Genomic DNA, 14,019 nt, shown 5'->3' with positions numbered 1-14,019 from the left:
TTTATTACATGAGTCAACGAACTTCCCTAATACAACAACAAGCTCATCTCATCAGGCTGGGATATATACATGACTCATGGAATTTCCCGACACAAGTACATCACAACAAACACTGGGGTAGCCACATGACTCATCCAAATTGCCAGAGTTATTAAAGCAAAGTTTTCCTACTCGTGCAAAACAAATTACTCATACCTACATATGTGGATATCTTCCAGTTTAAAAATATAAATGGCAAAATACACAAATGAAATAATAATAATAATAATAATAATAATAATAATAATAATAATAATAATAATAATAATAATAATAATAATAATAATCATAATAATAAATCGAATACTGACAATAATATCTCTAACTTCTACATAAATTCGGGGGTGTGATATATGTACTATCACCTAACGCCCCCTTGGTGAATCGGTGATATCACATATTATGATTCACCATAAAACAGAACTTCATATACAACCTTATAACGATATAACTCAACACATAATTTACAGAGATAAAGATATATACATTGCGTCTAGTGCATTATATCGCACACACAAAATACAATTTGTACAAATATTAATAATAATAATAATAGTAATAATAATAATAATAATAATAATAATAATAATAATAATAATATGGCTATATACACACAACTCTGATTGTTTATACCATTGAATACAATCCCTTCTTACTACTGAACACACAAAATAAAATTGATAATATATACATCCAAGGTGCAGATCTTATCTCTTATATCTGCGAAGACTATAGATATTAAATGTCCCAAGGACCTTGTTGTCAGCGGTTAGGAGCCTATAAGCACACTTGCCTATTCTACTGTCCACAGTATATGGACCCTGATACAATTGAAAAAACGTATGCATAGTTTTCTGACCGGCATTCGACAAATGAGGAACTCTGAGAAGCACCTCGTCACCCACCTCAAACTCGTCCTGTACTTTCCCCTTTTGCTGGCGAATTCTCCTATTACCTGCCTTAATTAAATTATCCCTAGCCAGCTGGATGCAGATATCCCTGGGTACCGCCTCTCCTGAAGCTAAACCTAGTATTCTTGCGAGTTCGTTGGTAGGCTTCCTTCCTAATTGAACCTCAATCGGAGAATGTCCAGTACTGTCGTGCTTAGTGACGTTAAACCACCGCTCAATATCGTCCAGGCGATTAAACCATGAGCTGTGTTTCTGGCTCACATACGACCTGAACATCCTGCCAAGTTCTCTCATGACTCTTTCAGACATATTCCCTTGCGGATATCGTATCGACGAATAAATATGTTGGATTCCAATTTCCGCCAATTTGGTTCTCCAGATTTTTGAGGAAAATTGTGATCCATGGTCTGATAGTATCCTGAGTGGCTTACCAAACTCAGGCACATACTTGTCAATGATCTGATTGACACACCCTCTCCCTGTGGCTTTTTTCAGGGGATACAACTTGACGTATTTGCTGAAGGCATCTAATACGACAAATATGAACTGGTATCCATACCGAGAAGACACTAACGGTCCATACAGATCAACGCATATAAGCTCTCCAGGCACCTGCGTCAAAACTAACCTGTCTAGGACCCTCTAAATGCCTGTTGGGATACTTGCAGCGCTGACACAAGTCACAAGTCGCTAGAATTTTCCTAACGTCCCTTCCCATTTTATTCCAGATGAAATTGTACTGAAGAGCACATAAAACCTTGTCCGGACCGAAATGTCCCAACTCCTTATGATAAAATCAAACAATGTCTTCTACCAAAGACTTGGGAACTATCACACACCACGCATGGTTATAACACTTCTTAGCCAGTAAATCACTTTGTAGTCGGTACCACGTGTTACCTTTCTGAATCTGTGTATCAGGCTCACTAGCCTCCAATTCATCAATTATCTGAATGAGGTCAACAAACTTCCTCTGTTCCAGATTAATCTTACGCAAACGTAACTTCTCCTCCTTACGATCATAAAATTTAGCAGTGCATACTAAAATTCCTCCTGACTGTTCGGCGACAATATCTTCACGAGATACCTGAGGGTTTCTACTCAAGAAATCTGCTAAGAGATTGTCTGCCCCTTTGACATGAGATATGTCAAAGTCGTACTCTTGTAAGGCAAGAATCCAACGAGACATACGATTAGATGTTAACTTACACGTCTGCATAAAAATCAGAGCATTGTGATCAGTCATAATCTTAAATTTTCCTAACACATACGTTCTAAATTTACCCAAGGAGTACACAATGGCAAGCAACTCTAATTCGGTAACGGTATACCTCTTCTCAGCTAAACTAAGTCCCCTACTAGCTAGAGACACAATCCCAAGGTTACCCTCATCATCCTCTTGAAATAACACCCCCGCAATCCCCTTATCGCTAGCATCAGTCATAACAAAGTATGCACGGTCTGATCTAGGATATCTTAGCATGAAAGCTTCACGAAAACCTAACTTAAGTTGTGTGAAAGCTGCATCATGCTCCGGACCCCAATTCCACCTAGCATTACTCTTAAGGAGTTCCCTACATGGCTCTACAAGAAATGAATACCTGATTACAAACCTCCTAATATAATTGCACACTCCCAAAAAGGACCGAAGTTGTCTGACGTTACGTGGTGTCCTGGTGTTGAAAATGTGTTCTAATTTCGTCTGTTACAGAGTTACACCCTGCTGCGTGATAGTGTGACCTAAAAATGTTATGTGTTGTGCACAAAATGTAGATTTATTCAATTTCAAGGTGAACCCCCATCCCTCAACTTACGAAAAACAATCCCTAAGTGTCTCATGTGTTCCTCGAATGTATGTGACGCAATGACCAGGTCATCAACATAACTGGTGGTGAAATCCTCCGTTTCATGTCCCAACACAATGTCAAATGCCCTGATAAGTGCGGCAGATGATGTTTTGTGCCAAAAGGGACGCGTGTGAACTGAAATAACTTATTTTTATAAAGAAATGCGGTGAATGGCCGATCTTCCTTCCTTAAGGGAACATGCCAGAAACTAGAGCTTAAATCTACCGTCGTGAGCCATTTCCTATCATCGAAACGTTGGATCAGGTCTTCGGTAGTCTCAGGTCGTTGTTGATCGGGTGCAATGCGTCTGTTCACCTGTCTCGCATCCAAGCACACACGAACACTCCCATCCTTCTTGGCTACAACCACTAAAGGGTTCACATATTGACTACTTGAAGGTTCAATGATCCCATCCCCCAACATTTTCGATATAACCTCATCTACAGCTCTGGCATGAACATGTGGGATAGGGTACCGCGGTCCCACAAGACTCGAGCGATCAGTGGTGTCAAACTTATGTTCATAAAGGTGAGTTTTTCCAGACTTACCACTAAAAACGTCGCTATACTCTACTAACAAAGAAAATAAGCAATCCTTCTGCTCCTGTACTAAATTCGTTCTGTCCACAGCCTCGAGGAACTGGTCTCCCTGACCAGTCTCCACAGACATGTGATACAGATTTACCTGTGACTCTCTATCACAAGCTTCATTTACTTCAACATCGTAAGCCACCTGGATAAAACTCAACTCATGAACAAAAATTCCCTCATCGATCTTGTACTCCAATTTCATTAAATCACGAGAACTACCCCAAAAGAATCGAACCGTCGCACTATCATAATCCAACTTAACACCTTGACTGCCCAACCAATCACCCCCAAAAATCACCGGATATACTAAATTAGGCACTAATAAACATACCTGAAAAACAGTATCACTGCCTATCTTAAACTGGAATAGCCACTTGACTCTTAATTCTATGTGATTTGCTGCCTACTGCGGACAAGATGAACGTGTTACTAACAGGAATTTCCTCTATAATATGTCCTTTCCTCTTAGCATCATCATAAAACTTAAGATTAATACAAGACTTCTCACTACCTGAATGTAATAAAGCCTTAACCTTGTTCTCCCAAATCTCAACTTCAATCACAGGAGTAATCATAATAGCTTCAGATTCCTCCTGATCACAAAACACTTGGTCATTCAATAACTCCTCTTTCACGTCTAAATCATAACTTAACTGTTTCATCACGTGAATAGGAATTTCGGTATCGGACTGCCTATCTGACCCAACTAAGAAGTCCGATTCCGGTTTAAATTACTTGACGTGGACTGTTCATTATTATCATGTCTCGGCACTTGATCTGGAGGTCTTTAATCCGTACGCCCCCTACTTTCTGATTCCCCTTGATTTGGTCTTCTGCCATAATATTCCTGGTGATTACCTCCTTGATTAGTGTGTCTGTTTCGCCTTCCGGAATTACCTCCCTGATTCCCTTGCCTAGAATGACTGAAATTCTGATTATTCCTATCTCCCCCTACCTGATTACCTAGTCTCCCATTATCCCCGTAATTCCTACCTTCACTTTGCCTAGTCCTCCCTTGTCCTTCCAAAGCATCAAACCTCTCTAACAGCTGCTCTCATTCTTTAATCGTAACAATATTCTGCATACATGCAGCTAATCCGACCTTCTCAGGAAAATGCCTCAACATCTGGCGGACTGTATCTCTCTCCGATGCTAGACCTTCAATATTCTGACTGATCAGAACAAGCGCCAAGAAATACTCCGTCATAAATACACCTTCCTGAGGTTTATACTTGCCAAATAGCACGCGCTCTCTTTCCCATCTCTGAATAGCTTCACTCCAAAATTTAGAACTAAATTTCTCCCTAAATTCCCCCAAACTCGAAATACCCTGTCTATAAACTTGAAACCAAGATCTCGCTTCTCCAACAAATGCAACATCCAACAGCTCATCAACCATACTCCACTCAATCAAACCATCGTCAAGATTCTTGGAAAACCGTTTCTCCACCGTTTTCAAGAATTCCATCGGATTAAACTGCCGACCATTAAACTTGGGCAATTCAGAGTCCTTCGTACAAGATACGAACCTATTGCATATATTGCTACCTACTTGGATTTGACTGATCTCCTGCCTTAACTTTACATGGCTTCACCTACCATTCTGGCATTTCCTTCTACTGACTTGAGGCTTTTCTCCAATTTCTCAGTCTTTTCATCTATTCGCTTCGCTAAAACATTCTGGCTGGTTTTAATTCTATCTATTTCTTCGACTTTATCTTCCACTATTTTTATTCTCTTATCACATTCCTTGCTGTTTTCAACAAATTCCTTCCTAACTGCATTAAATCGGCATTCGATTTTCTCAGTCAATTCCAAGCGTTGAGATTCTACATTATTATTGACTTCCTGAATTTCCCTGCTTTGATGGTCAAACTTCTGGTTTAATTTATCTATTCTACCATTCACAGCATTACTTAAACTATCAATTTTACTAGATAATTCAACACTCACTGAATTTAATTCCTTACTCTGATTCTCAATCTTACTGGACAGCTCCGTACTAACTGAATTTAATTCACTATTAATACTGTATATTTCATGACTTAAAAAACTCAATTCACTCTTCAACTCTTTACTCTGACTATCAATCTTGCTAGACAATTCAACCTTATTATTATAGACTTTTCTGAACAATTCAACATTATTATTATCGATTTTACTGGACAATTCATCACTCTTACTATTAGAAACAACACTCTGATTATCGATTTTACTGTTAACAGCATTTAATTCACCCTTCAATTCATTAAGTAGCGATTTAAGGATATTGAACATTGAAGCCTCGCTCTGATCCCCTACATTCTGAGTTTGAGACGGGTTACTCGGTTCCTCACATACCGTTGCCGATTGATCTTTCCTACTATCAGCCATCTCGCTATTCTCACTTAAATTAGATAAACTCGATGTGGTGGAATTCTTTTGACTTCTCTTATCCTGATTCATAGTACAAGCAACTTTAACAACCTCTCTATTTCTCAGTCTTATAATACTCGACTCGCTACAACATTTCTTCATACTCCAAAATACACATGAAACATATGAAACACTTCACTGACATAGTTTGTAGAATTCCATCCACACCTGACAAGTGCACCTACGCTCATAAGCCTAACAGATGTACCAATCATTCAGCCACACGTTGGGAAGCCAATTGAAACGATTTGATAACTACCAATAAATAAAATCATGAATAAAAATATATAAATAAAAACATTACTCACAAACTTAATAAAATTAATAAACATAATGAACCGAAATGTCCGTAGTATGGGCGCCAGAGTTCACCAGAATGGATCCCTCGAATGTTGATAGAGCATGACAAACATTATATCCAAGGCGTGTACATAATGCTGCGTACTGGTACATCTGCTGCAGGCCTTACCTAACCTCCTGAAAACGACTAAATAGGTAGGAATTGCACTTAGGTTCATCAATAACTCCACTGATTCTAAAATAGCTAACTATATACTTAACAAAATCCGTGCATGAGCACCTCATCAACACACAAAATGATACATATAATACACACATAAAATATTGCTGGAAGACTCCATATTTACAACAACAACAACAATAATGAAAACCGTGGGAAAACGAAAGTGAGAACTAAACTACTATTTGTAGATAGTCCGATGAACAATGTACATGTATGAAGATAAATACCCTTCACTGTTTCTATATCAATTCGACTTACCAATTCTCATAATCGGCAGTTATCACATCGCACAGATACTGTACCTTGTAATACTGTGTTCACATATTTTAACACTTGTTGTAAAGGTATATACACACGTCTGTCGATCGTCAACATAAATTATGGAAAGTACAGTGTGGTTATCTTATACAGTGATTGTCTGGTCCCCGCCGTTTTATCAATCTTTATAGACATCAGCATTCCCCCTCCTCTCAGATAATACGTCTGGATTGATCCTTGCCAGCCAATCATGAGTGATCCTCATCTCAAGACCATGCCCTGAACTTCTTCTTGCTTCCAAGAGATAAACAAACTCTGGGGTTTATTACATGAGTCAACGAACTTCCCTAATACAACAACAAGCTCATCTCATCAAGCTGGGATATATATGTTCCGAGGTATCTGTGGAACAGCAGAGGTGAAAGAAGGTGCGGGGGTGAACAGGTCTCGGGCTACGAAATTAAAGTTAATTTAAATTTTAACAAGGTTATATTTTCTTTGCAAAATCAAGAAATAACAAGAATGGCAGGTACAGAGTAGCAAAGCCACTATTTGAGAATGTACAATTACAGAGTTACAGGATTTGGGCTCCGAGAGCCAGACACACAATTCTTGAGCAATTAGAGAAACTTGAAAATTAACACATTAGATAAAGTTCAGACTTCCTAGAGTAGGGGAGTTTCAACAGGCGCAAGGTTTGAATTAGCGACGTGGAGGTATACCACCCGGTACAGACCTCCCCCCCCCCCAAAAGTCCCTCCAAGGGGTAACACACAAGCACATAAACTTTTATTTCAACATAAGGTCCAAGCTATGATGTTGATACGGAAGTTAACTGCAGAAGCATTTACCAACAAATTTTCTTAAAATGATTGGATCCAGTTGCAAAATTCTTGTAGTAACTGCTGAAGTAATGTCTTTATGTTTGTAGAAGTTGAATTCAGAAGGAAAATTTTAGTTTTTAAAGTTGAGGAAAAATTTTCTAAGTCCACCAGATATTGCAGTAAAATCCAAAAAAAAGGTAGTAATGTTGAACTGGAATGTCCATATAGCTGGATATGTACTTTAAACGTTGATAAGTTTGACGGCCAGACCAACCGCCGCTGCGTGAGTTCAGAGGACGCCGCTCGGATCCCTCAAGTACCCTGAGATACCGCTCGCCCGCACTATGAGAGGAGTAGTGGAGTTGAAGCACGCCGCGCCCGCGGCGAACATGCAGGTCGCGGGCCGGTTACAGGCTGTGCGCCGCACATCAGCCTTGGCCGGGAGGAGGACTCCGGCTCGCCGTACACAGGTTGGCCTCACTGGAGAAGGGCGGGCCCGTACCCTGCCTCAGGAGCGGTACGGCGCCGCGCTGCTGCGGGGGCACTGAAACATTAAAGCTCGGCGGCAGAATTTTGTTGGACCACCATCATTTTTGAGGGCACAGGCTTTGTGGAGAAGTTGAGAGGCCAGCGGCGTGAAGATATTCATGTCATGTGTAAGCCACTGAGTGTTATGTTAGCAGGAGACGGGAGCGTGGTAATGGCCGTGGTAAGGACAGGAGGACAGTTCAACTGATCGGGGGAGGTTTACAATAAATAATTACACACAAGGGAAACAGATTCCAAGGGCAGAAGGCCTTAAACGTGAAACCTCTCAAACAAAATGTAACCTTCATGTTTCTTTCAAAATTATATAAAGCAAGTTAACACAGAAATTACACCGGTTTCACCTGTGACAGGTGAACCCTAAATATCCTCTCGGTGGCTGGATTACATAATAACAACGTAACCGGCGTAAGGAAATCTAGAATAGTCACGGCCCATAGAATCTGGGGGCAAGCTTGCCCGCGGGAACAAAAAACCTTGACCATCACCTGGTCGCCTACCTTCAAATGGGTGGGTCTCCTTCCACGATCATATCTTTCCCTAACCTTTTCATGACACACTTTAAGGTTGGCTTTAGCCTTCTTCCAAAGATCTTTAGTGTTATCTGGGTCTATTGTCTCAGGTAGAATGTCACTCAGAGACCAGAGGTTAGAGAGCGGTGTGTTGGAAACAAAATTGAACATCAGCGAAGCTGGCGTAAACTTATGAGATTCATGAACCGCCGAGTTCAAAGCAAAGGCTAACCAATGCAGGGACGTGTCCCACCTAGAATGATCTTCATGATGATAGGCAATAAGCGCGGACCTGAGATTACGATTAACCCGTTCAGCCAGAGATGGTTGAGGGTAATAAACAGAAGTTGTCACATGAGAGATGGACAGGTCAAAGCAGAATTTATGAAATAAATTAGATGTAAAAGCCTTAGCATTATCAGACACAATATATTGACACGGGCGAAAAGAAGCAAAAATGGAATTTAAACAAGTAATGCTGGACTGAGCGGTAGCCAGCTTAGTCGGAAATAACCAGCAAAATCTTCTAAAACCATCTACACATACAAAGATGAACTTGCTGGCATTTCCCTTCGACTGGGGGAAGGGTCCTACATAATCAATATACAGGCGTTCCATAGGGCGCGCCGCTTGATGAGAAGACAACAGGCCTACCTTGGGGGACATGGTGGGTTTACTAAGCAAGCAGGATTTACAAGCCTTTACTAGTTCACGGATTTCACCGTCCATACCTTTCCAGATGAACCTTTCACGAATCTTTTCACGAGTTTTAAAGATTCCAAGATGCCCCCCTAATGGGGTCTCATGATAGTACTTGAAGATCATAGGTACAAGAACAGCTGGAACGACAACCTTCATCATCTTGTCATGACTCGAAGGGCGACATAGAACACCATTCCTCAGTACATAAGAGACAACATGTTCCCCAGAAGAAATGGTTTCCATTATCGGAGCCAGCGTCGGATCTTCACGTTGGTATTTCTCGATATCCCTAAAGAGCATGGGAGCATCTGTTAAGATGGCATTAACATCAAATAGTATGGACTCGGGAGGTGATGAACTGTCGACCGGTTCATGGATCTCAACGTCGTTGGAAAACATACGGCTGAGTCCATCAGCAACAACATTTTCGGTACCTCTGATATGCCTGACATCGAATTGGAAGGCAGAAATACGAATGGCCCAACGGGCTATACGACCAGTACGACGCCGCCTACCTAAGACCCAACTTAAGGCTTGATTATCTGTCTCCAGGTCGAATTTGACATGTTCCAGATAGAGACGGAACTTTTCTAAGGCAAATAAGACTGCCAAACCTTCGAGCTCATAGATGGAATACTTGGCTTCTTGAGCCGACAAAGTCCTAGATGCATAGGCGATCGGTCGCCTCCCTAGTTCAGTCTCTTGAAGAAGGACTGCAGCTACCGCCGACGACGACGCGTCGGTTTGGACGATGAATTTCTTTGAGAAATCAGGCATAGCAAGGACAGGCGCATTACAGAGAGCTAATTTAAGATCTTCAAAAGCGGCTTGTTGAGAAGGTCCCCACTCGAATTTGATGCCTTTCCTGCGAAGAAGGTTTAAGGGCGCCGCTCTATTAGCGAAGTTAGGTATAAACTTCCTGAAGAAATTCACCATACCAATGAACCTGGCGATACCTTTAATGTCCTTGGGAGATTTAAAATCACGGATGGTCTGTGTTCTAGAATGATCGACTGCGACACCATCACGTAACACAATATGCCCTAGAAATGACATGGAGGGCTTAGCAAAGGCAACCTTGGACAACTTAACAGTTAACCCAGCCTTACGAAGGCGATTGAGAACTTCTCGCAGATGATCTAGATGTTCTTCAAAAGTCTCCGAAAATACGACGACATCATCCAGATGGTGATACAAGTACTCACATTTGATGTCGGAGAAGACCCTATCTAGCAGTCTAGTGAGTACGGCTGCCCCCGTGGGGAGCCCATAAGGCACGCGGTTGTATTCATACAAATTCCAATCCGTGGCAAGCGCTGTAAGATGTTTAGACTCTTCGGCTAGGGGAATTTGATTGTAGGCCTGATTCAGGTCCAAGATAGTAAAGAACTTGGCCTTACGAAACCATGAAAAGCAAGAATGAAGATCGGGAAGGGGCACAGATTGTAACACCACCTTCCGATTGAGAGCCCTATAATCAATGACAGGCCTGAAGCCCCCTTGGGGTTTCGGGACTAGAAAAATAGGCGAAGAATACGTCGACTTAGAGGGCCGAATAATACCATCCCTCAACATTTGATCAATGATTTCCTTCAGAGCCTTCATTTTAGGTGGAGACAGCCTATATGGTGGAAAACGGACAGGAATCGAATCCGTGACCTCGATTTTGTATTCGATAAGGTCAGTAACACCAAGAGTATCAGAGAACACCTCTGGAAACGACTGACACAACTTACGAATACTATCAGCCTGCTCCTCAGGTAGATGTCTAAGGTCTAACAACATCTCATCCTGGGTAGGCGAAATAGAGGAACATGATACAGAATTACACTTCAATAATGGGATTTTACAATTAGACGCAAATTTGAAAGTGCACGACCTACTCTGAAGATCGAGCACAAGACCAGTGTGAGAAATGAAGTCAGCTCCCAATATAATGGGGCAAGAAGTGCTTGGCCACAAACAATTTAACTTTCCATGTAAATTTAAAAATACGAATTTTGACATTTAAAGAGCCTAAAATTTATAATGGAGAAGAATTAGCCGAAACATATTGGACCGAAGACGAACAATAGTCAGGAAGCTTACAAACAGATTTCAATTTTGATTACCATTCAGCCGAAATAATGGAACAAACACTGCCTGAATCTAATAGAGCTGTTATAGGCTCATAAACTCATTTTTGAGAAAAGGTACGGGTGCGGGGGTATCCGCCGCAATCCTAAGACATTCTTTGGGGCATTCAAAAGATGAATTTGAGGACTGAATTCTCCCTGAATTTTCGACCTGTTTACCAGGGGCTGAGCCTCGGGAAGATGGATTAGTCGACTCAGCCGAAGCCACTAGTCACTTTTTATTATTGGCATTGGTGGAATTTGCGCCAGAAGTTGAGCAGGAGGGGGTGCTATTCGAATTTGGGCAATTCTTGGCGATATGTGAGAAAGCCCCACATTTAAAACAACCTTGTGATGAGCCAGCTCCATTATTTGCCCTACTAGATTTGACCAATGGACATTTATTGCGAAGATGGTCAGGCGACCCGCAAGCATAACATTTACGGGGTGTGACTGGTCGGTGAGGTGGAGGCCGAGGATTACTAAAAGAAGGAGGGGGTTCTTTCGCTACTCGCAAGGAATCGGCGTATCTAACTCCTTCCGCTGAGACGGCCAATGCTTCAAGTTCAGAGAAGGTTTGCGGGCACGCCGCGAAACACAAATATGACCTATAGGGTGGTGAAATGCCTTCCACAATAGCCTGTACAATCTGATCTTCAGGGAAGTGAAGAGCAAACACCCTAGTATAAAACTTATTATCTTGGATGAAATCTGCCAAGTTTTCATCCAACCGCTATACACGATAATAGTACTTCTGAATAATGAGGACCTTGCCCTAGCCGGGATGAAGTTAGCTAGCAAGTGGGCGTGGAAGTCTTCAATAGATGATTACTCGGCAATGGCTCTTACTATTTTGTCTGAGAGAATACCAATTGCATAGGGATAGATGATTTGCAAAATCTGACATGGAGAAGGAGAAAAAAAAAAGAGCATGGTCCTGAAACTCAACTAAAAACCTTAAAAATGAAATTACTTCACTGGTGGTATTAACAGACAACTTAGAGATACCTCTGAGCAACATTGCTAATGGATGAGGCAAGCTGCTGAACCCAGGTGACATAGTAGGTAAAGGTTTAAGTGGCAAAGAAGTTAATTCAGAACGTACATTATTCAACGAGGTACGGCGTTCAGACTCGTTGTCCAATGGGGCAGAGGTTATTTGAGCTGCAACGGTTTTCCTATTGACTTCTCCCTTAGGAGTTTCTTCCTCGCTACCTACATTCACCGTGGTGGGTTGATTAGTTTTGGGAGGAACTTCCCCAGTTAATAATAGGGTAAACTTACTGGACAATTCAGAAAGATTTTCAAGAACCATACTAGCTTCTTTCCTCTGAACGTCATTCAACTTCAGACAACAGATCGTTAACTCTATTAGAAAAATGAAATAACCTGGCTTGCACACGTTTAATTTGATTAGGAGAATATTCATTCTCTTCAAAAAAACTAACTACAGATGCTAGCTCAGTAGTATTGTCAGTGGTCGTGGAAAGAGAGTCGTCAATTTCTTTCTCTCCCGAAGTGTGGATGGAAATGGGCAAATCAAGGGACTCTCTAAGCTTATTTGTATCTACCGCAACCGTGCCTCCAGATTGCACATTTCTGATAGTTAATTCATAGATCAACTCCTCCTTGCGCAAATAGTTAAGATGGAGAACATCGCGAGGGCCGGGCAAGATCACAGAACAATTTTGAAGAAGAAAAATCAAAAATTTCCAGCATCAGAGAAAATTGTTAGAGTTCGGATCAAAACAATGTTTAGCCGTCAAAAGGGGCTAAATTGAGACCCATTCAACCTCGCTCTGCTACCACTTGTTCCGAGGTATCTGTCGAACAGCAGAGGTGAAAGAAGGTGCGGGGGTGAACAGGTCTCGGGCTACGAAATTAAAGTTAATTTAAATTTTAACAAGGTTATATTTTCTTTGCAAAATCAAGAAATAACAAGAATGGCAGGTACAGAGTAGCAAAGCCACTATTCGAGAATGTACAATTACAGAGTTACAGGATTTGGGCTCCGAGAGCCAGACACACAATTCTTGAGCAATTAGCCCAACTTTACGATATACAGAATTCCACAAAGGGGCAGAAGACCCCAAACATGCCCAGGAGCACTTGCTCCCAATTACACAGTAAAGCCTCCTCAAGGCGCGCAGAAAACACAATTTTTATTTGGGAAGAGCAACCAGCTCTCAACGGTCTAGCTTGTCAAAGGCCACACCAAATTCCACCTTCACGCTGTCCTCTAAGGACATAAACACAGGGGTAAAATACCCAACCTACTGAGGCCTATTAAGTGAGAAAAGGTTAATTACATGGCCTCTAAAATACCAATTTGAGAGGAGGCAATCTGCACTCCTAATACATTTTGTTTAAAACCTAATCTGGCTCTAGGCCGCTAATGCAATGGCTAATCCCATACTAAAGAGGTGACTTATAGAAGTAAACAATTTACATTACGTTAAGGACGAAAGGTTGTGAAAATAAGTTCACCTCAATGCAATATGAGTGGGAGCTCGAGAGGGTTAAGCACTCTCTATCCCAATATGTAGTTAAAACAGAAAGAATTGACACCGAGTGTCTTTACATTATTACAGGAAAGTTACATGGAAAGGCTTCGGACCTGCCCCGAGAGTTAAACTGCTGAGCTAGCAAGAAAAGAAGTTATTAAAAGGCCATTACCTTGTGGATGAACTGCTGCCCGAAGAAAGAGGCGCTTCCCGCCCCCTGCTACGTACTTTACA

This window comes from Anabrus simplex, chromosome 5 (assembly GCF_040414725.1).
Source record: "Anabrus simplex isolate iqAnaSimp1 chromosome 5, ASM4041472v1, whole genome shotgun sequence".
NCBI lineage: Eukaryota > Metazoa > Arthropoda > Insecta > Orthoptera > Tettigoniidae > Anabrus > Anabrus simplex.
Note: the sequence above shows the minus strand (reverse complement) of the source record.